This window comes from Triturus cristatus, chromosome 5_1 (assembly GCF_964204655.1).
Source record: "Triturus cristatus chromosome 5_1, aTriCri1.1, whole genome shotgun sequence".
Lineage (NCBI taxonomy): Eukaryota > Metazoa > Chordata > Amphibia > Caudata > Salamandridae > Triturus > Triturus cristatus.
Genome location: NC_140587.1, coordinates 18,161,525 through 18,185,408, shown reverse-complemented (window position 1 = coordinate 18,185,408; position 23,884 = coordinate 18,161,525). Strand labels below are relative to the sequence as shown.

Below are 23,884 nucleotides of genomic sequence, written 5' to 3'. Positions count from 1 at the left end.
ATATCTTGTTTGATGACCAATGAAAAGGCGACCAGACTGTGGACTATGGACTGTACCCTTCCTCCTTGTGATCCCCGGATGGACTCTGGCTGGCCCTCCACGGGCCAATATTGTGTAGTGTGCTCGGCATTGCCCTGTACCGCTCCAGCTGCAGAACTGCACTGGATGTGCAATAAACATCCATTGACGCACTGCTGTGTCATATCTTTCATCATTCATGTATGCATGTGTGGATGAATGTAGGGGCAGTGATTTCCCTTGCATCAATGATGCTCATCCTGTGGGATGCCAGTCAGAGGGTGCTACATTGCATTTGGTGTACCGGGTCCCATGGACACTACAAAAGGGACACACGCATCACTCACTTCCTTTTCCTGACATGGACTGAACCACACCCAGTGCCCACTTGTCATTGCAGCAAGTCCTATGCTGGTCTGGCGTATGGCAGGCCATACCACTCTGCTTACGCTCAGAGGGGGGCCCTCATTGCTCCCCGTCGCAGGCGAACTCGCTGGTGGTGTGCAGGTCACTTGTCTAGTTGTCAGCATGTCACAGCCACTCCCTGAGGGCAGGTGTGAGAAGGTGGCCTGATATATACTGTCCACTAGTTCTAGTAGGCACCTTGTATCAGTGCAAACAACCCCTTATGTTGAATGGTAAAAGACAACCTTATGTGAAAGCTATCCTAGTGGTAGCTATGGAGAGCAGCCTTCAGGCTAAGTCTTGAAGGAATCTAAAGCAGCTTGTTTTACCAGACTATAATCTCTTGAATGATCAAAAGAAAAGACAACCACACAAGGTATATATTCAAAATATATGTATTTAAGGTTAAACACACCCCTCTAGTCTCTTTATGAGACTGGAGTTCGCAGTACTAAAGTTACAAGTGATTAAGCATCAGTAAAAGCACAAATACACGTTTGAGCCCTAGGGGTGTACCAAACCATATACTAAAAAAGTGGTATAAGAACCACGACTGTAATAGGCACTAGGGCTATTGCCTCTAGAATCGCTGGGACCCCAAGGAACCACCTAAGGTAGTGACACAGGGGACCCACGGGAACTTTATGCAGTGTGAGAACACAACCGCGGGTTCCTCTTACTTTCTATGAGGAATGTCATGGTTGGAATTTTAAAGATTAGGGACACTTCTAATCGAGTCAGGACCAAACCCTCTTGGACTTAGGTAGCTCTAGGGCTAGCACCCATGAGAGTACCGGAGTACTCAAGTTACCTCACCCAGGGAAACCGTGTGCATATGTGTCTGTTGGTGTCGGTCGCGTCGTCCATTTTAATGGAAGCCTGAAAAGAACTGCTGCTGCCGTGAAGAGGAGAAGTGTCCGGAGAGATCCAAGCCTGGATCTAGGATGTAAGGAACCTGAAAGCAGAGGAGACAGGGTCTGGGTCACTTGCCAGTGACCAAGGGCAGGATGGACCAATGCCCGCAGATGTCGGGTGCTTCAGCCACAAGGTCCATGAGGCATTGATGAAGTTAACGAGCCGGATTCGAGCTGCCCGCAAAGTCTGTCGAGTGCTGCAGTGTCGGCGACCAGAAAGGACCCAACAAGCCTTGGCAACGGCAAGTTACAGGAAATCATAGAAAGGACTGCGGTGCAGAACAGCAAGGTCTCATAGACTCACCCAGCAAGGGTAAGTAAGGCAAGTCTGGAGCAACCAGAAAAGCCCCAGCAGAAGTGGAGTTGCCTTCGTGGGGACCTGCCAGCCAACAGGCTAGGGATCGCGAAGGAGCCTCAAGCGGTCGCACTGGAAGCTGGCCCACGATTCACAACAATCTTTGGTGCAGGAGAAGCTCAAGGCTGGGGCTACTCAGAGCCCAAAGCACAACTTCAAGGTTGACCAGGAAGATAGTGTTGCTGCAAAAGTTTGTGGTGTCCAGGGGTCATGGTTCCACTTTACCCACGATAGCCATCGGCCTCAACTTTACTGTGGACTCAGGGTAGCCTCGCAGAAGTCTGGAAATCCACCTCTGTGGATGCAGAGACTTCGGCGTCCGGCGGGAGCTTCAGAATTGCAGACTGCTCAGTTGCTTCTTTGGTGCCTGCCAAGCAGGGGAGTCACTCCTTGACCCCAAGGGAGATTTCTTCCATCTTCAAGTCGTGATAGAAAGTCAAAGGTCCAGGATATATGTTACAAAGGTTCATCCAGGGTAATCTAAATTCCTAGGGACTGGATTCCTATACTTATACTAAGTTTAGGGGATGGACTAACTCTAAGGCCCCACCTATGGGTGAGCCTGGGGTGGGGGTGGTTACACCCCTTCCCCTTTGTCCAGTTTCACGCCAGAGCAGGGGCTGAGTACCCCTGCAACCAGTTTGAACTTGGCTATGCACAGAAACACATTGTGTGCCCCAGGCAGTGTCTCAAAAGCATTCTCTGAATGCACCCACCCTGCCCCAATACACATCTACCTGTCTGGGGAGGTGGTTACACCTCCCTGTGACAGGAAACCTATTGTCCAGGCGTCCCCTGCCGGAGTTTCCCTTAGCAACAGGAGGCCAGACCCGTGTCTGTGGCAGTGGCATCCATTTTGTGATGCCAGGGCTTTGGAAAGATTTAACCGGGTTAAACCAGTGTGAACATGTCTCTCCCTCTAGAAGGGTGGAATGCTACCCCCACCACCAGGACTGGTGGGGGGGCAGTATTCCAAAGCGTTTGACACTAAACACAACATGTTTTGATGCAGCCATTCCAAAGTTAGCATTTACCACAAGGTTATAATGCACTTAAGAGTATATGGTATGGCTGTATCACAGAACAGCCATAAGGAAGTATTTCCGAATGCTGCAGAGGACCTCAGCTCATGCTTGGGCACCCTCTCACATAAAAACAAGCACTCTGCCTTTAGGATTGTCAAGGCCTGCCATTTGATTGGCTAATAGGTTTATATGTGTCTGCATAAGGTAGTGATATAGGTAGCCTATACCACAGTAAGGGGTGCAAGCACACCCTTACCCAGGTTGCAGTAGCAGACCTGTGGTGCCATTTTGGAGTTCTTCCCAGGGGTGGCATAATACTTGCTTCAGCCCCTGGTAGGCCTCTGAGGTACCTATGCCCTAGGTACATAGTACACCATATACAAGGGGCTTATAAGGCACTCCAGAATCCAATTTGATATGTACCTGCAAACCATTTTAGAGAGGTAGCATCTAGGCTGTGGTCCTGATTAGCAGGGCCACAGCCAGACTAAGGTCGAAAAACAGTGAAACACCAGTATAAAGTGGGGATACCCATGTGAAACAGATCCTACTCTCCTACAAACCCCCCCCCCCCAATGCAGGACATTAAACTAACCTTGACCAGTTGAATCTTCATGTTCTAAGTTGAAATACCTAGAGAGCCCATCTGCATTGGCATAGTTACTCCCAGGTCTATGTTCCACTGTAAAGTCTATCCCCTTTAGGGAAATGGACCACCTAAGCAGTTTGGGGTTTTCACCCTTCATTTGTTTTAGCCATAAGAGGGGCGTATGGTCTGTCTGAACAAGGAAGTGAGTACCAAAAAAGTATGGCCTCAACTTCTTCAGAGCCCAAACCACAGCAAATGCCTCCCTCTCAATGGCTGACCAACGTGACAGAGAAACCATTTACGAGAGGGGGACCCCGAATGCATAATGGAGAACCGGTTTATGCGGGGTAAGAGACAATCAACTAAGAAAGAAAATCAAAACCGGTTCAAGGAATATCTATTTGGGCCTAGAGAGTAGGTCCCTATTATAAAGCAAAACGGAACTGGAAAAAGGTACTCCCTAGGCCCAAATAGATATTACTTGAACCGGTTTTGATTTTCTTTCTTAGTTGATTGACCAACGTGACAGTACAGCCCCTACCCCCAATTCAGATGCATCTGTTTGGACAATGAACTTCTTGGAGTAGTCAGGACTCTGCAGAATGGGAGCAGTGCACATGACCTGCTTCAGGTCATCAAATGCCTTTTGACAGCTAGCTGTCCACTGAACCTTTTTGGGCATCTTTTTAGAAGTTAAGCCATTCAGGGGTGTCACTATTGATCCATACCCCTTGACAAATCTCCTATAGTACCCAGTCTGGCCTAAGAAGGCTCTCACCTGGGTCTGGGTAGTTGGAGCATCCCAGTCCATTAAGGTCTGGATTTTGCTCTGTAATGGTTGAATCTGGCATCCACCTAAAAGGTGGACCAGGTACACAACCTGACTCTGCCCTATCTGGCACTTAGTAGCCTTGATAGTTAGGCCTGCCTTTTGCAGGGCCTCCAAAACATTCCTCAGGTGGACCAGGTGATCCTCCCAGGTGGAGCTAAAGACAGCAATAGCATATAGATATTCTGCACTAAAGTCTTCCAGGCCTGTAAGGACTTGATTCACCAACCTTTGTAAAGTGGCAGGTGCATTCTTCAAACCAAAGGGCATTACCACAATTTAATAGCGCCCACTAGGGGTGGAAAATGCTGTCTTTGGCTTTGCATCATCAGCTAGTCTGATCAGCCAGTAGCCAGCTGTCAGGTCAAATGTGTTAAGAAACTTGGCTGAGGCCAAAGTATCTATTAGCTCATCTGCCCTGGGGATGGGATGGGCATCAGTCCTAGTGACTGCATTGAGACCCCTGTAGTCTACACAAAACCTCATCTTTCTTTTCCCACCACTGGTGTGAGGTTTGGGTACCAGGACTACTGGATTAGCCCAAGGGCTAACTGAGGGTTCAATCACACCCAGATCCAACATCTGTTGGACTTCTGTTCTTATACAGTCCCTGACATGATCAGGTTGCCTGTAGATCTTATTCTTCACAGGTAGACTGTCCCCAGTGTCCACTTCATGAGTGCACCAGGTGGTCTGACTTGGAGTCAGAGAAAACATATGTCTGAACTGGCTGAGAAGTTTTCTGCAGGCAGCTTGCTGCTGGGCAGTGAGGCTGCCTGCCAAGGCTACACCATAAACTGACCCTTCATCAGGGTTCTGAGAAAGCAGGTCAGGGAGTGGGTTATTCTCTTCCTCCTGTCCTTCATCAGTAGCCATGAGCAAGCCCATGTCTGCCCTGTCAACATATGGTTTAAGTCTGTTGACATGAAGCATCCTATGGGGACTCCTAGGGGTTCCAAGGTCTACCAAGTAGGTAACATCCCCTTTCTGTTCAGAAATTACATGGGGGCCACTCCATTTGTCCTGGAGGGCTGCTGGGGACACAGGCTCCAACACCCAGACGTTCTGTCCAGGCAGGAAACAGTCAGTACAGCCTTTTGGTCATGCCAGTCTTTCTGCAGTTCCTGGCTAGCCTCAAGGTTTTTTGTTTGCCTTTTTCATGTCGTCAGCTATCCTGGAGCGAAGACCAAGTATATAGTCTACTATGTCTTGCTTTGGGGGCTTGAGAGGTAACTCTCATCCTTCCTTCACCAAACACAATGGACCCCTGACAGGGTGAACAAACAAAAGTTCAAATGGGCTGTAACCAACCCCCTTTTGAGGCACCTCCCTGTATGCAAATAAAAGGCAGGGCACGAGTAGGTCCCATTTTCGCCTAAGCTTCTCTGGGAGTCCTTCAATCATGCCCTTTAAGGGTTTGTTGAATCTCTCAACTAATCCATTGCATTGTGGGTGATAGGGTGTGGTGAATTTGTAGTTCACTCCACACTCTTTCCACATTGCAGTCAAGTCACAAGACATGAAGTTTGCATCCCTGTCAGATACTACCTCCTTAGGAAAGACTACTCTTAAGAATACTTTCAAGAGAGCTCTTGCCACCACAGGTGCTGTAGTGGTCCGTAGGGGAATTGCCTCTGGGACGGGTACCTGGTGGCATGATCCACCACCACCAGTATAAATCTGTGCCCAGATGATGATTGGAGATCCATGGGACCAACTATGTTAATCCCTACCCTTTCAAAGGGTACACCCACCACAGGTAGTGGTATCAGGAGGGCCTTTGTAGTGCCATCTGCTTTGCCAACGGCTTGACAGGTTACACAGGTACCACAAAACTCCTTTGTGTCTTCAGACATGTGGGGCCAGTGAAAGTAAGGGACAATTCTGTCCCAATTCTTGTTCTGGTTTAGGTGTCCTGCTAGGGGAATATCATGAACAATTAAGATGACAATGAGATAAATATAGATTGAAATCAATGCTATATTCAGAGTGTCCAGCCGGAAAAACGATTTAATATAAGAATAAAGTAATAAACAATTATGAAAACAAGATTCTTGTGGGACACAGTCCTGTATCCGGTAGGGAACATAACAAATACAAAACACACAAGGACATTTCAGGCAAGACAATTATGGCTTGTAAAGTATCAATTGAGTCAAGCTTGGAAAAACAGCCAATACACTTTTTTACACAATGGATTCATGTGCAAGCTGTTTTGTTTGGGTCGACGACGTTTCGAGCCTTTCAGGAAAATAGTAGGATCATCATCAGGACAATGATTTAGTACATGCCTGAGAAATCTAACTCTCCTGTAGATTGATATACTCCGCTGTTGCGAGAAGGAAAAAATTCCTTTTGTTAATTAACCCTCACACACCCTATTGGTGTCATGCTTCATCATTGGGTTCACCAAGACTCCTAAAGGTCTGGGTGGGCTCAACCGTCTTTCAGGGAGCTCTTAGAAGATAGAGGCCAGGGGGGTTTAAAGATTAAAAATCCTATTGTTTCCCCAGGTATCCCTTTATTCGCGGGGATGCAATGGATATTAAAAAAATGAAAAACGGGTCTCTTCGGAGTTGATGGTCCTAAGACCCTAAGGAGTTTGCCAACATGTTTCAGCCCTCTTAGAATTGCCAACAAAATGGTCAGGGGCTTTCGTCAGGGCACAAAAATAGAGAATTCCCTCCCTGGTTTATTTTGAATGTTGACCTATATTTCAAATATTTGAAGGGCACCCACGGGGGCCGTGTGCAGCGTGCAAACACAACCGCGGGTTCCCGTTGGCTTCTATGGGCAATGACGCGGTTGAAAATTTAAAGATTTGTGATGCTTAGAATCGAGTCAGGACCAAACCCTTTTGGACTTAAGAAGTTCCAGGTCTAGCACCCATGGGAGCACTGGAGTACTCGTGTTACCTCACCCAGGGAAGCCGGGTGCATAGGTGTCTTTTGGTGTTGGGTCGCGTCGTCGATTACAATGGAAGCTGGTGAAGAACTGCTTCTGCCGTGAAGAGGAGAAGTGTCCGAAGAGATCCAAGCCTGGATCTAGGATGGAAGGAACCTGAACACAGAGGGGACAGAGTCTGGGTCACTTGCCAGTGACTGAGGGCAGGATGGACCAATGCCCACAGATGTTGGGTGCTTCAGGTGAGTTGACGGGTGTCATGACTCTTCAGCCATGAGGTCCAGGAAGTGCTGATGATAACCAGGAGCTGGATTCGAGCTGTCCCATGAAGTATGTCGAGTGGTGCGGTGTCGGTGACCAGATTGGACCCCACAAGCCTTGGCAACGGCAAGTTTCATGGAAAGAGAAGAAGGACATCGATGCAGACCAGCAAGGTCTGAGGGACTCACCCAGCAAAGGTAAGTCAGGCCACATTTGGAGAAACCAGGAAAGCCCAAGCAGAAGAGGAGTTGCCTTTGTGGGGACCCACTAGTCAATGGGCTAGCGATCGTGAAGGAGCCCCGAGCGGTCGCACTGGAACCTGGCCCACGGGTCACTCGTGGAATGAAGGCCAGAGATCTTCGGTGCAGTCAGAGCTCAAGGCTATGGCTACTAGGAACCCAAAGCAGAACTTCAAGGATGAACAAGAAGTTGATGTACCAGCAATAGTACGCGGTGCCCAGGGGTCACAGTTCCTCATCACCCACGATAGCCACGGGCCTCAGCTTTGCTGTGGACTCAGGGTAGCCTCAGGGATGTCAGGAAATCCACCTCTGGTGATGCAGAGACTTTGACGTCCAATGGAAGCTTCGGAATTGCACCCCGGACAGTTGCTTCTTTGGTGCCTGTCAAGCAGGGGAGTAACTCCTTGACCCCAAGGGAGATTTCTTCCATCTTCTAGTCGAGATAGAAAGTCTAAGGTCCAGGATATATATTGCAGAGTTTCGTCCAGGGTAACCTAAAGTCGCAAGGACTGGGTTCCCATACTTATACTAAGTTTGGGGGTTGGACATACTCTAGGGACCCACCTATGGGAGTGTTTGGAAAGAGGGTTGGTTACACCCATTTCCTTTGTCTAGTTTCGTGCCAGACCAGGGGCAGGTAGCCCCTGCAACCGGTTTGAAATGGACTATGCACAGGGACATCAAGTGTGCCCCCAGTGCAGGACTTCAAAGCACCAGAGAGTGCTCCCGCCCAGCCCCAATAAACATCTGCCTGTCTGGGAGAGGAAACCTATTGTCCAGGCCTCCCTTGCCAGAGTTTCGGTCAGCAGCAAGAGGCCAGACCCATGCAGTGGCATCCATTTTGTGATGCCATGGCTCTAGAAAGTCCTACCGGGTTAGACCAGTGTGAACATGTCTCTCCCTCTAGAAGGGTGGAATGCTACCCCCGGCACCATAACTGGCAGGAGGGTAGTATTCCAAAGTGTTTGACAACAAACACAACATATTTCCGTGCAGCCATCCCAAAGTTAGCATTTACAGCGAGGTTATAATGCACTTAAGAGTATATGGTCAGGCTGCACCACAAACAGCACCAGAGGAGGTACTCCAAACGCTGCAGAGGGGCACTGTTCATGCAGGGGCACCCTCTCACAAAAAAAACAAGCACTCTGCCTTCAAGATTGCTAAGGCCTGCCATAGGAGTGATTTATAGGTTTTATATGTGTGTGCAATGGTGGTGATATAGGTAGCCTATACCACAGTAAGGGGTGCATGCACCACCTTACCCAGGCTGCAATAGCAGACCTGTGGTGCCATTTTGGAGTGCCTCCCAGGGGTGGCATATTACATGCTTCAGCCCCTGGTAGGCCTCTGAGGTACCTTTGCCCTAGGTACATAGTATACCATATACTAGGGGCTTATAAGGCAATACAGAATCCAATTAGATATCTACCTAATGTACATGCAAACCATTTCAGAGAGGAAGCAGCTAGGCTGGGGTCCTGATTAGCAGGGCCACAGCCAGACTAAGGTCAAAAAACAGTGCAACACCAGCAAAAAGTCAGGGTACCCATGTGAAGCAGATCCTACTCTTCTTCACTAAGCTACCAAGGGGGTGAGCAGGGGTTATTTTAGGAGTGTAACTCCCTTATCCTTACTAGGCAGAATGGTCCCTATTTGGACAAAGGTGCAAGCCCTTGCCAACTAGAGACCCCCATTTCTAGCACACTTCTTACCACATCTACACTCACTAGGCCCCTCACACGCACTGCACTTTACAGCAAGGAATAAAAGATCTCCGCTAAAGAGCCCCTTCGAGGGTGCGCGTCAGGTATTGCAGCGCCGACCCGACGAGGAGTAGACCCAATGATGAAGCATGACACCTAGCTGGCTGGGTGTGTGAGGGTCTTAACTCCAAAAGGAGGAATCACCCTCTTTCATCTAGATATTAAGTGAGCTCTGTCTCACTTCTGCAAACTGTATTGTTCAGTCAGGAACAGCATACCCTTCTGTATTGGTTCTCCAGATCATCCCATCAAACCTGACCTCTTCCTGAAGTTCCAGGACTGCCTGCTCCCTGGGTGTCTGGAACTAACTTATCTGGCTCTGTGTTCAGGTTCGGTACCGGATTCTTGGAAACATACTAAAGTTATTCCACTGCTAAAAAAACCTATGCTGGACATCTCTAGGCCTAAAAACTTCCGTCCAAACTCTCTGCTCCCTTTCTGTGCTAAAAAGGACGGAATCACATGTCAGTGCTACTCAGTTCCTGGAATTAAACTCAATTCTGGACCCCTCCCAAAACGGTTTTCGACCCTGGCATAGCACGTAATCTGCTCTGTTAGTAGTCACTGAGCTGCTACGAATCTCACTGGACAAGGGCAGTTCTTCGGCATTGATTTTGCTTGATCTGAGTGCAACATTCGACACGGTCTCCCATAAGATCTTGTTGCACCGGTTGCCAGAGATTTGTATTGGTGGCAAAGCTCTGACCTGGTTTATGTCATTCCTAGCTGATAGAACTTTTCAAGTCATTTCCCCGCCCTATCAATCCAATACTCAATTGCTGCGCTATGGGGTCCCCCAGGGCTCTGCATTGAGCCCCACTCGGTTTAATATTTACATCCGTCCGCTGGAACTGGTTGCGAAATCTCTCAACATTACCTTGGTATCATATGCCGATGACACACAGCTGGTGTTCTGCTTTTCCAATGACCCTATGCAGGACCCCATGAAAATCAAAGAAGATTTGATGGCCATTCAAACAAATAAGAAATTCTCCTTCTAGGAAGAGATACCCATCTATGGGGCACCCACTGGTGGCCTTCCGCGCTTCGCCTGCCCCGTAGCCAAAAACAGTTGTTAAGAACTTGGGTGACTGGGTGGACAGCGCTCTATCCTTCGATGCCCGGGCTAAATCAGCGACAGGCACTTGCTTCAGACTCTTACGTGTCTTAAAGCCCATTTTTGGACTTTTTGAGTCCCACATTCGCCACATAACAATTCACTCCACTGTGCTCTCGAGGATAGACAATTGCAATGCGCTGCTCCTTGGGTCTACTAAGATGTGATTAAAAGGCTCCAGTGAGCAGGCGGACGTTCATTTAGGGCATTAGCACCCACCCACTGGAACTTTCCGCCTCTCTCCACTTGGCACATCCCATCCAGAACCACTGGGCTTTCAGGAGGGCCATAAAGACCTGGATATTTTCTGACATTTCGCTTTTTTCTCTCACCTACCCTGCTTTTCAATCTCTAGCGCTGGGACACCTCATTGCTGGGGCGGCCATACACTTTATAAATGTTTGAACATAACATAACATAGGAAGGAGCAACTTCCTGCACAAAAATGATCCATAAATGTGTGATGCAGAATGCAGCACACAAAGAGGAAAAAACATGGAGAGATAAACATATTTCTCTTCCTTTTGCCTCCCCAGGGAGGCCTAAGATTATGAAGCATTTTTGATGTTTACAAGTCCATGTAAATCTGGGAATGCATCAAAATTAATGCGTGCTGCGTGAGAATACCCACCGCAACGATCATGGAACACCTACATTACGCAGAGTAAGGCAATGCAGCGATTTGCGCTGCTTTGAATGACTCCATATTTGTGAAGCCCTTCAAAGTCATGCAGAGTGGCTTTGCATGGCTTCATAGATATAATGAGAGATTTGCGTTGTGCATGTACCACGTTGCGTGGTGCAAGCATGCTGCAAAGCCCTTGTAAATGCCCCTTTGTTTGTTAGTTTGTTCCATCAGCGGTGGATACAAGGTTCGGGATGTGCCCTGTAGAGCATCTGGCCAGGCCATAAAGAGGAGCACTGACAGGTTTTTAAGGGTTATCACTTAGGTGAAGGCAGCCGCCTTGTCAGGGCCTGGTCTAATTTCTTCTTTCAAACAGATATGTCCATAGAATTTCAAGCCAGTCTGTCAGAGGTCAGACTTGTATTTCCTTAGTATGAGGTTTGCGCCTCACAGGACTTGAACCTTCCTCCAAAGTGGTTTATCCTGGTTTTGTCAGAAGTTGTCAAAGACCAGAATATTATTCCTGAACATCGGGCAGTTGTGGGGGTGAGACGTCACAAAGCGGCTTGCAATCTGTGATGCGACGTGTCTTGAAGAGGTGATGCAGTCTGTCACGCACCAGACGTTCAGGTGATTAATGATTGGTGAGTCATGTGATAAAGCATGGGGAAAAGAAGTGGCCATGCAGGCTGTCATGGGAGTGGCTGTTGACGCCAAGCAAACCTACCATCTGGCAACAGTGGAACCTCTGAAGTTTCACATAAAGCCCAGCAAAGAGGAGAGAGAACCCAGCTCTGACTCAAGAGACAGCGAGGTTCAACTCCAGCCACAGTGATAGCTACTCAGGAGACAGTGAAACTTGACTGCGGGCCAGCAGTGGAAGGTACTCAGGAAATATTGAGTAACTCAGGAAACAGAGAGGCTCGCCCCTTGGAAGCAGTGGAAGGTAATCAGAAAAACACTATACGGAGTAACTCAAGAGACAGAGAAGCTCAACCCCTGGCTGAAGTGGAAGGTACTCAGGAAATACCATATGGAGCGACTCAAAAGACAGAGAAGCTTGCCCACTGAAAGAAGTGGTAGGTACTCAGTAAACACCATTTGGAGCAGCAAAGACACTGTGAAGCTCGCCCCTCTGGCGGCAGTGGAAGGTGGTAGGTAAACACTTTATGGAGTAACCAGGAGACAGAAAAGCTCGGCCCCTGGAAGCAGTGGAAGGTACTCAGGAAACACCATACGGAGTAACTCAAGAGAAAGAGTAGCTCGACCCCTGGTGGAAGTGGAAGGTACTCCAGAAATACCATATGGAGCAACTCAAGAGACAGAGGGGGATATTCTGAAGGACTTATCGCCGAGTTAACAGCACTTTATCGCAGCCAAAGTGGCAATAAAATGATCGCCCTATTCACAAGCTGGTGCTAACAGCCTATACCACCGGTATCCCTTCGAAAGCAGCCGCAAAAAATATTGCCACAGATAACCCCTGCAACTATCGCTAATGAGATGCAGAGTATGGGTTCCCGTGCCAAAACCCGTGACAACACTACTCCACAACATTCACAACGACCAGACAGAACTGCGATAAGAACACAAACCAGGCAATAGGGCGTGTTAGCAGCAGGAAAATATCACCTGCTACGACCTGGTGCAAAGTCGGACTGCAGCCTGCACCACAAAAGGGAGCAAAGCTCACAGCCACACCTGAAGAACAGCAGATGCACCCGGGCGACCGAACATACAGCCCGGAGAGCCACAAGGGTAACAACAACCTCCGCCACCAGCCCCAGGACCCCCACTCCCCGGCACCCCACCGACCAAAGACATGCCACATCAGCTACAAAATATTCCGCTTCATGCCGCACAATCACAACTGGTGACATGCATGTGTCATCACAGAAATGAGCATCACACATTCACTTTCGAAGCAACAAATGAAAATTTATTAAAAGGAACACTGAAATGAAATGAAGAAACATGGCGGCTCCCCACGGGACAATGCGTTGGTCACAGCCTGCTAGATAAAAATCATGATGAGAAGGTGTGTCCTGCGCACATCAAAGGACAGAGAGAGAGCGAAGGAGAGAGAGAGGAAAAGAGGGAGAGAGAGAGAGAAAAAGAGAGTGGGAGAGAGAGAGAGAGAGAAGAAGAGAGGGGGAGAGAGAGAGAAAGAGAGAAGAAGAGAGGGGGGAGAGAGAGAGAAAGAAGAAGAAGAGAGGAGGAGAGAGAGAGAGTACAGCCCCTGCACACTCAGGCCATACTGCTCACCTGCTGCCACCGGTGTGTCTCCAACCACTTGCCGGTACATATAGCAGTACACCAGGTCACACATCTGAGACAGAGTCGTCATCTGAAATAGAGTCCTGAAACATGATTGGCACAGTGCACACACTTGCACAAGACAACATCGCCTGCCCGCCCATGGACTCCCAGGCAGAGGCACCCCAGCCCCACCTGCCGGCCATCGGAGCATGCCTGCCAATGCACACCCAGGCCTCACTGCTCACCTTCCGTCACCGGCATGTAGACTGGAGGTCCCACCACATGCTGCTGCAAGCCACAAGCCTGGGGCCCGCAGACATGGCACTCTCCACACCATGTGGTGGTAGTCCTGTGCTGCCCACTGGCTCTGGCCTACACTGCAGTCCAGCAGTGCACACAAAACCTGAGCGGTCTGGACCGCCGGGACGGGGCATCATGGCAGGCTGCATACCTGCTCAGCAGCTTAAGGTGCCAATGACTCAGTGCACCCAAAGTCACCGTCCAGTGGCGAGGCGCCAGTGCCAGCCGCAATGCCTAGGGTGCCACTAACCCTGTGCAACCCCAGTCAGCGCCACGTGGTGGTAGACCTGTGACGGCCACAAGGCTTCGGGTGTCACTAACCCTGTGCACAACAACTCATGGGCCCTTTATGATAGGGAACCATGGAGCGTCCGTCTTCCAGTCACCACCGGCAGAGGGGAATGTGATGTCATCAGCCCCTTATATTTGTGGGGTCACATGGCCTGTCATGCCTCCGCAGGATGGGTGTGGTGTGCGTGCAAACCTGTCCTCAGGGAGTGGCTGTGACATGCTGACATCTAGACCAGTAACCTGCACACCACCAGCGAGTATGCCTGCGACGGGTAGCAATGAGGGCCCTTCCTCGGCGTGTTAGCGGAGTGGTCTGGCCTGCCATACGCCGGACCAGCGCAGGGCTTGCAACAATGACTCGTGGGCTCTGGGTGTGGTTCAGTCCATGCCCGGACATGGAAGTGACTGATGCGTGTGTCCATGTTGTAGTGTTCACGGGACCCGGTACACAATATGCAATGTAGCACCCTCTGAGTGGCATCACACAGGATGAGCATCATCGACGCAAGGGAAATCACTGTCCCTACATTCATCTACACATGCATACATAAATGATGAAAGACATGACACAGCAGTGCGTTACTGGAAGTTTATTGCACATCCAGTGCAGTTCTGCAGCTGGAGCGATACAGGGCAATGCCAAGCACACTACACAATATGGGCCCATGGAGAGCCAGCCAGAGTCCATCCGAGGATGACAAGTATTGCGGAAGTGGAAGGGTACAGTCCGCAGCCTGGTCGCCGTGTCATTAGTCATCAATCAAAATATGGCAGCCCATGTCGCTGTCCAAGGTAAGTGCATCGGAGTGTATCGGGGGTCAGTGGAAGGTCATGAGGCCATGTGCGGCACCAAGCAGAGACAGGCCAGGTGGTGGAAATGAATACTAGTGCCTCCTGATCACAAACCCATCCACGTACTAGTCCCTGGATATGTGCTCTGCCCCACTTGTGGGTGTTGCAGTACTGGCTGCGGCACTGTGTGCCACTAACACATCAGGGGCCGGAGGAGGATTGTTGGCCACACTGTGTGGCAGTGACACATCTGGTGCCGGAGTGAATATGCCTGCTGCACTGTGAGGCACTGACAACTGAGAGGGCGGAGATGTGGATGGTGTGGGGGAGGCAGCATTCATCAGCACCACGGCTTGTGGCAGCAATGCTATGATGATGGTCTACAGGGCATGGTAGATCCCAGCTGCATTTCGCTGATGTGCAGCAGTGGCTGCGATTCTTTCCGCCTCCATCCTCACCGAGTCCTCCATGAGCATTCACATGTGTGCCAGCTCAAGGATGCTATCGCTTGTGCCCCTCTGAGCAGACAGGTGTTTTTCTCTCCCGTCAGCGTCAGGACTCCAAATAATCCGCTTGATGTCGCTCAATCACAACTGGTGACATGCATGTGTTGTCACAGAAAGGAGCTTCACACATTCACTTTCGAAGCAACAAATGAAAATGTATTAAAAGGAACACTGAAATTAAATGAAGAAACATGGTGGCTCCCCTCGGGACAATGCGTAGGTCACAGCCTGCAAGAAAAAAATCATGATGAGCAGGTGTGTCCTGCGCACATCAAAGGACAGAGAGAGAGTGAAGGAGAGAGAGAGGAAGAGAGGGAGAGAGAGAGAGATAAGAAGTGAGGGGAAGAGAGAGAGAAGAAGAGAGGGGGAGCGAGAGAGAGAGAGAGAAGAAGAGAGGGGGAGAGAGCAAGAGAGAGAGAAGAAGAGAGAGGGAGAAAGAGAGAAGAAGAGGAGGAGGAAGAGAGAGAGAGAAGAAGAAGAGAGGGGGTGAGAGAGAGAGAGAGAGTGCCGCACCTGCGCACTCAGGCCATACTGCTCACCTGCTGCCACCGGTGTGTCTCCAACCAATTGCCGGTACGTATAGCAGTACACCAGGTCACACATCTGAGACAGAGCCGTCATCTGAAATAGAGTCCTGAAACATGATTGGCACAGTACACACACATGCACAAGACAACATCGGCTGCCCGCCCATGCACACTCAGGCATAGGCACCCCAGGCCCACCCGCCGTCCATTGGAGCATGCCTGCCAATGCACACCCAGGCCTCACTGCTCACCTTTCGCCACCGGCATGTAGACAGGAGGTCCCACCACGTGCTGCTGCAAGCCCCAAGCCGGGGGGCCGCAGACATGGCACTCTCCACACCATGCAGCCACGCTCCGCAGGACACCAGGTCTCACGTTTGGTGCTGGGTCTTGATTACTCCATGGCATAGGACATACCAGTGCACCCGGCATCATCGCAGGCTGCACACCCGCTCAGTTCAATGGGTGCCACTAACTCTGGGATCCCGGAAGCTAAACCACATGGCAGTAGGCCGAGCTGCCCACTGGCTCTGGCCTACACTGCAGTCCAGCAGGGCACACAAAACCTGAGCTCTCCGGACCACCGGGACGGGGCACCATGGCAGGCTGCATACCTGCTCAGCAGCTGAAGGTGCCACTGACTCAGTGCATCCAAAGTCACTGTCCCATGGCGGGGTGCCTGTGCCGCCCACAATCCTCCGGGTGCCACTAACCCTGTGCAACCCCAGTCAGCGCCATGTGGTGGTAGGCCTGTGACGCCTGCAAGGCTTCGGGTGCCACTAACCCTGTGCGCAACAACTCATGGGCCCTTTATGATTGGGAACCATGGAACGGCCGTCATCCAGTCACCACCGGCAGAGGGGAATGTGACGTCATCAGCCCCTTATATTTGTGGGTTCACATGGCCTCTGATGCCTCCGCTGGATGGGTGTGGTGTACGTTCAAACCTGCCCTCGGCAAGTGGCTGTGACATGCTGACAACTAGACCAGTAACCTGCACACCACCAGCGAGTATGCCTGCGACGGGTAGCAATGAGGGCCCTCCCTTGGAGCATTAGCGGAGTGGTCTGGCCTGCCATACGCCAGACTAGCGCAGGGCTTGCAACAATGACTCGTGGGCTCTGGGTGTGGTTCAGTCCATGTCCGGACATGGAAGTGACTGATGCGTGTGTCCATGTTGTAGTGTTCACGGGACCCAGTACACAATATGCAATGTGGCACCCTCTGAGTGGCATCACACAGGATGAGCATCATTGACGCAAGGGAAATCACTGTCCCTAAATTCATCCACACATGCATACATGAATGATGAAAGACATGACACAGCAGTGCGTCACTGGATGTTTATTGCACATCCAGTGCAGTTCTGCAGCTGGAACGGTACAGGGCAATGCCGAGCACACTACACAATATTGGCCCGTGGAGGGCCAGCCAGAGTCCATCCGGGGATCACAAGTACTGCGAAAGAGGAAGGGTACAGTCCACAGTCCACAGTCTGGTCACCTTGTCATTGGTCATCAAACAGGATATGGCAGTCCATGTCGCTGTCCAAGGTGAGTGCATCGGAGTGTATCGGGGGTCAGTGGAACGTCATGAGACCATGTGCGGCACCAAGCAGAAACAGGCCAGGTGGCGGAAATGAATACTAGTGCCTCCTGATCACAAACCCATCCACGTACTAGTCCCTGGATGTGTGCTCTGCCCCACCTGTGGGTGTTGCAGTACTGGCTTCGGCACTGTGTGCCACTAACACATTAGGGGCCGGAGGAGGATTATTGGCCACACTATGTAGCAGTGACACATCATGTGCCGGATTGGATACGCCTGCTGCACTGTGAGGCACTGACACACCAGAGGGCGGAGATTGGATGGTGTGCGGGCAGCAGTATTCATCAGCGCCACGCCTTGTGGCAGCAATGCCATGATGATGGTCTACAGGGCATGGTAGATCCCATCTACATTTCGCTGATGTGCAGCGGTGGCTGACATCCTTTCCGCCTCCATCCACACCATGTCCTCCATGAGCATCCGCATGTGTGCCATCTCTCGGCTGCTATTGCTGGTGCCCCTCTGAGCAGACATGTGTTTTTCTGTCTGCATCAGGACTCCAGTGATGTCAGTTAGGGCTCGTTGGAGACCATTGAGTGGGCCTAAACAGTCATGCATGGCGTCCAGTTTGGTGTCCATGAGGTCAAACCCCACCCGCACCTGCTCAGCCGTCTCCTTCTGGGCCTCCAGCACACGGTGATGGAAGGTCGTGTGTTGTTCCTGGGGGTATTGGGAGACTGCCGGGGCCATGGGTGCCTCCTGCTGGGTGGTTTGGGTGGTGGGTGTGGTCTTCTCGATGCAGCTGGTCAGCCCTGATCCTGGAGGTGAGTCGCGGATGATGTCAATGATGTCTAGGAGTGCTTGGGTGTCGATGCTGGGATTGTCCTCCTCATCTTCAGTGAAGAGTGGCTGTGACTGCTCTGCAGGGGGTGTTGACGGTGGCCCTGCAATGTGAAGGGGAGATGGTGTATTGCAATGTGTCCACATGTATGTAGCCCCATGGTACATGTTGCCATTCAGACAGCATGGCATTGTAAATTGTGACATTCTATAGATCCGGGTGATGACCCAGAGTCATTGGGGGTGTGCACTGTGCTCTGCTTGATTGTGCATGTGTGCCATTGTGGCCATCTCCCAACCGTCCCCCCAGTACCTGGTGGTCACTCTCCCTGTTGCGGTTGTGTTGTGTCCTGTTGAGCAGTGTCCGATCCCCCAACTCCGGCCAGAGTATTCACACTGATGACTGTCAACACCAGCTCCTCCATGTCATCCAGCACGAGCTTTGGCGCTGGGCCCCCACCTCCAGTCTGCATTGCTGTCTTCTGATTGGCTGCGAGTTTCTCCTTGGTCTTCCACTTGATGTCATTCCATCGCCTCTTGACCTCGTCCATTGTCCTCTTGTGCTCTCCGACGGCATTCACCTTGTCGGTGGTTAGCCAAAATATCGAGTTTTAAATTTCGACCTACAATAATATCGTGTTTTTAATATCGTAGGTACAGAATATCGAAGTCAAGAATATCGATGGACAGAATATCGATCCCAAGGTAAGTAATATCGAAGTTAATAATATCGAAGTAATTAATATCGATGTAAGTAATATCGTAAGTAAAAATTTCGATGTCAATAATATCGATATTTATTTAGTGTAATGTCATTTAATATGTATTTTATTTGTATGTTAAAGATTATTGTAATGTATTTTAATACATTTAAAAATAAATGTTTAGAGATTTATAATTATTTTACATTTAATTTAGCGTTTTAGTATCAGAGCGGGTTGTGGGTTGATAGGGGAATAGGGTGGGAAGTAATTTAATTATAATTAATGAATTAATATGTATTGTTTAATTGGTATTTATGATTAATTAATTGGTAATTAATTAATAATTGGTAATTAATTGATTAATTAATTGTTAATTAATTATTAATTGTACAATTATTTTATTAATTGGTTAATTATATACATTATAATTAGTTTGTTATTAATATTGATTTTTGTTAATTAATTAATTGTTAATTAGTAATTAATTGGTGATTTAATTTTATTAAGTGATTAATTGATAATTAAATTAATTATGTGAATTTTAATGTGTAGTGGGTTGTGGGTTTATAGGGGAATAGGGTGGGAAGTAATGTAATTATAATTAATGAATTAATATGTATTGTTTCATTGGTATTTATGATTAATTAATTTGTAATCAATTAATAATTGGTAATTAATGTGATTAATAGATTAATTAATTTTTAATTAATTATTAATTGTAAAATTACTTTATTATTTGGTTAATTATATAAATTATAATTAGTTTATTAATAATATTTCTTTATTGTTATAGTTAATTAATTAATTGTTAATTAGTAATTAATTGGTGATTTAATTTTATTAAGTGATTAATTCATAATTAAATTAATTATGTGAATTTTTATGTGTAGTGTGTTGTGTGTTAAAGGGGGAATAGTGTGGGATGTAATTAAAATTTATTTATTTAAATATTTATTTTACATAATTGGTATTTAATAATATTTTTTTTTTTAAAACATTGTTAACATGCAATTTTTTTATAAGAAATTATTGAATTGGTTATAATGTTAATAGAATCACTATGCTATCTAGTGCTTTCCCAACTGTTTTACTATCTGGAGTGGGAATAGTAATTTTTACCCCTACGCTATCCAGCGCTTTCCCTACTGTTGCACTCTCTGGAGTTGGAATAGTAATTTTTACCCCTACGCTATCCAGCGCTTTCCCTACTGTTGCACTCTTTGGAGTTGTAATAGTAATTTTTACCCCTACGCTATCCAACCTTTTCTCTACTGTTGCACTGTCTGGAGTGGGAATAGTGAATTTTACACTTACGCTATCCAACACTTTCCCTACTATTGCACTCTCTGGAGTTGGAATAGTAATTTTTACCCCTACGCTATCCAACGTTTTCCCTACTGTTGCACTCTTTGGAGTTGGAATAGTTATTTGTACCCCTACGCTATCCAACGTTTTCCCTACTGTTGCACTGTCTGGAGTGGGAATAGTAATTTTTACCCTTACGCTATCCAACACTTTCCCTACTATTGCACTCTCTGGAGTGGGAATAGTAATTTTTACCATTACGCTATCCAACACTTTCCCTACTATTGCACTCTCTGGAGTTGGAATAGTAATTTTTACCCCTACGCTATCCAACGCTTTCCCTACTGTTGCACTCTTTGGAGTTGGAATAGTAATTTTTACTTCTACGCTATCCAATGTTTTCCCTACTGTTGCACTCTCGGGAGTTGGAATAGATATTTTTACCCCTACGCTATCCAACATTTTCTTTACTGTTGTTTTTGTTGAAGTTGGACTAGTAGTTTTATTGTGTCTGATATTAAATATGTTTTGTAATATTTTAGCTATTGTTATATATAATTAATAATAAAAATTATTCAAATTAAAATTATTGATTATTATTTGCTATATGTAATTATTTAATATTTATTAATGTTATTGTTTTATGTGTATAGATGTATTGGTAATTTAAATAAATATGTAATAATTTATATGTTACAGAAATTATTATTAAAAGTAATTATTAAGTAAGTGTATATATTATATATTATATATATGTTTAATTAAAGTTTCATTTAATTATATATATTTATTATAAATTTTACATATTATACAATATATTTAATTATGTTTCTTTGATTTAGAAGTATTATTTGGTTTATTTTACATATATTTTTAAACTAAAAAAAAAACGATATTTTTGAATTACGATATTTTTGACATCGATATTAAAATATCGATATTTTTGTACTTACCATGTTGTAGATAGGATGTCGATATTCTTGACCACGATATTTTTGTTGCGATATTTTTGTAGGTCGAATTTTTGTCTTTCGAAATTATGTCATACAATCCACCTTGTCCACGATGTCCCGCCATATTCCAGTTTTGGTGCCCAATGACACGCGGGAGGTGACGAACAGTTGTTGATGGTGTTCCATCACCTCCGTGACTATGATCCTGTTTGCCTGCGGACTGAACTTCGTCTTCCTCTTCTTGTTGTCCTTGCCCTTCCCTGTTCCCGAGGTCCCAGGCTGGTTGTCCGGGGTGCTTGTTGGGTTGCGGTCGTCCTCTGTGCCTGCGCCGGCTCCTTCCCTGGTGCTTGGGTGTTGGTTAGTTTGTGTTTGGGTGTTTTTTTCTACTTTTATGGTGATTTTTCCCACCTGCTCAGTGTGGGTTGCAGGCCTGGCACTGCTTATTGCTGATTTCCTCATCGCGCTGTGGCTCATCACAGGTTTTTTGGTGTTGTGGTTTGTGTTTTTATCTCCATTGTGGTGGTTGTGTTGCAGGGATTCTGCTCATGCACAGAACTATGCGCAGGAAACCAGAATCTCAGTGAATTGCGGTGTACCAAAAACTCACCTTAGTACCCAGAACCCCTATCCGACTAGCATCAGTGTCTCATTCGTTCTCCGTATCATCTCAAAGCTACCAATGAACCTAGAACAAGCGACTTAGAGTACTCTCAGGAATGGTGGGAATCAGAAACACCTTTTCGTTATTATTCTCATATCGGTCCACAATAAGAGTAATCAGAGACACAATATAGTTTAAAATGATTATTTTTAACTACGTGTCCTAAGATGCAGTACTTTGGCTAACATAAGCAGACAGATGATTAAAAATAAAACCATCAGCATTGTTACAATACCATATAAAATGAAGGGAGACATCATGTTATAAATGATAGTGTATTATGGTCACCCTCCCTTCATAAGAAAGCTAGTTTTATTAACTATTGGAAGGTCTCTAGGTTTGAATGGGGAACCCCATACCGTAAAGATCAGCTTAGGTGAATCACATCACAGGATCAGCTCTGCTCTGTGTCTGGAAAAGGTCTCCTCCAAAGTGTCCTAATCATGCATGCAAAATGCAATATTAAAGGCACTCGAGTTTCAGATATTTGCAGCTGTGTGCGTGTTATGGCTAGAGCGTGGGCCGATCAACATGAATTCAAAAGCATACATTGTTATTTGGCCCTGACTGCTTCTGCACACAGTGTTCAGATCAAGGTCGCGGTGCACGTCTAGGGATGTGAACAACAGACCGTTCTCATGTGAAGAAAAAGCATGCAAGCAGTTTTCTTATAATAACAGCTACCTGCGGTATCGTGTGCAAAAGCAGCGAAAGTGGCAAGATGGCGTTTGAAATCTAAGACGCTTATGCTAACATAGCAATGTGTGTACCTGGAGCTCCGCCTCCACTACAGTTATATCGCGGACAATGTCCGCGGTTTCGGCAGACTATCGCATGGTTCCGCCTTGTTGTGAATTCCACATTGACATGGTTATTTTCCCGCGATGGGCTGCTATGTTGAGAGTTGCGTTAAGCTACCCTTCCGGTAGTTATCACACGTTCTTGTGAATATACACCAGAGAAGCTTGCCCACAGGTGGAAGTGGTAGGTACTCAGGAAACACCATATGGAGTAACCAAGACAACGTGAATCTCGCTCCCCTGGCGGCAGTGGAAGGTAGTTGGTAAACACCATATGGAGTAATCAGGAGACAGAGAAGCTCGCCCCCTGCCAGCAGTTAAAGGTACTCAGTAAACACCACATGGAGTAACCAAGAGACACAGAAGCTCGCCCCCTGCCAGCAGTTAAAGGTACTCAAGAAACACCATATGGACTAACCAGGAGACAGAGAAGATCCCCTACGGGTGCAGTGATATGTATTCAGGAAGTACGATATGGGCTAAACAGGTGACAGAGAAGCTCCCCTCTGGTTGCAGTGATATATATTCATGAAGTACCATATGGGCTAAACAGGTGACAGAGAAGCTCGCTTCCTGGCGCCAGTAGAAGGTAATCAGGAAACACAATATGGAGAAAGTTAGGAGACAGAGAAGCTGAACCCTGAATGCAGTGGAAGGTACCCAGGAAACATCACATGGAGTAACTCACAAGAAAGAGAAGCTTACCCCCTGCCTGCAGTAATAGGTACTCAGGAAACACCATATGGAGTAACCAAGACAACGTGAAGCTCGCCCCCCTAGTGAAGTGGAAGGTAGTTGGTAAACACCATACGGAGTAATCAGGAGACATGGCAGCTCCCCCGCTGGCAACAACGGAAGGACATCAGGAAACACAATATGGGGATAACCAGGAGTCAGAGAAGCTCGCTTCCTGGCGCCAGTAGAAGGTAATCAGGAAACACAATATGGAGAAAGTCAGGAGACAGAGAAGCTGAACCCTGAATGCAGTGGAAGGTACTCAGGAAACATCATATAAGGTAAGTCAGGAGACAGAGAAGCTCAGTACTGGACGCAGTGGAAGGTACTCAGTAAACATCATATGGCGCACCCAGGAGACAGAGAAGCTCGCCCCCGTAGTCAGTGATAAGTACTCATGGAATACCATATGAAGTAAATCAAAAGACAGAGAAGCTAGGCCCCTGGTAGCAGTAGAAAGTACACAGGAAATGCCATTTTGAGAAAGTCAGGAGACAAAGAATCTCGCCCCCTGGCCGCAGTGGAAGTTACTTAGGAAACACCATATGGAGTAACCAGGAGACAGTTCGCCTCTTGGAGGCAATGGAACGGTACCCAGGAAACACAGTATGGA

The 23,884-nt window shown here is 47.5% G+C and overlaps 1 protein-coding gene across 1 annotated transcript in view; it reads right to left on the bottom strand.

Annotated features, from left to right (window-relative positions):
- Positions 1 to 23,884, bottom strand: part of LOC146829974 (indolethylamine N-methyltransferase-like) — a 154,665-nt gene that overhangs the window by 113,056 nt on the left and 17,725 nt on the right. The window lies entirely within an intron of this gene.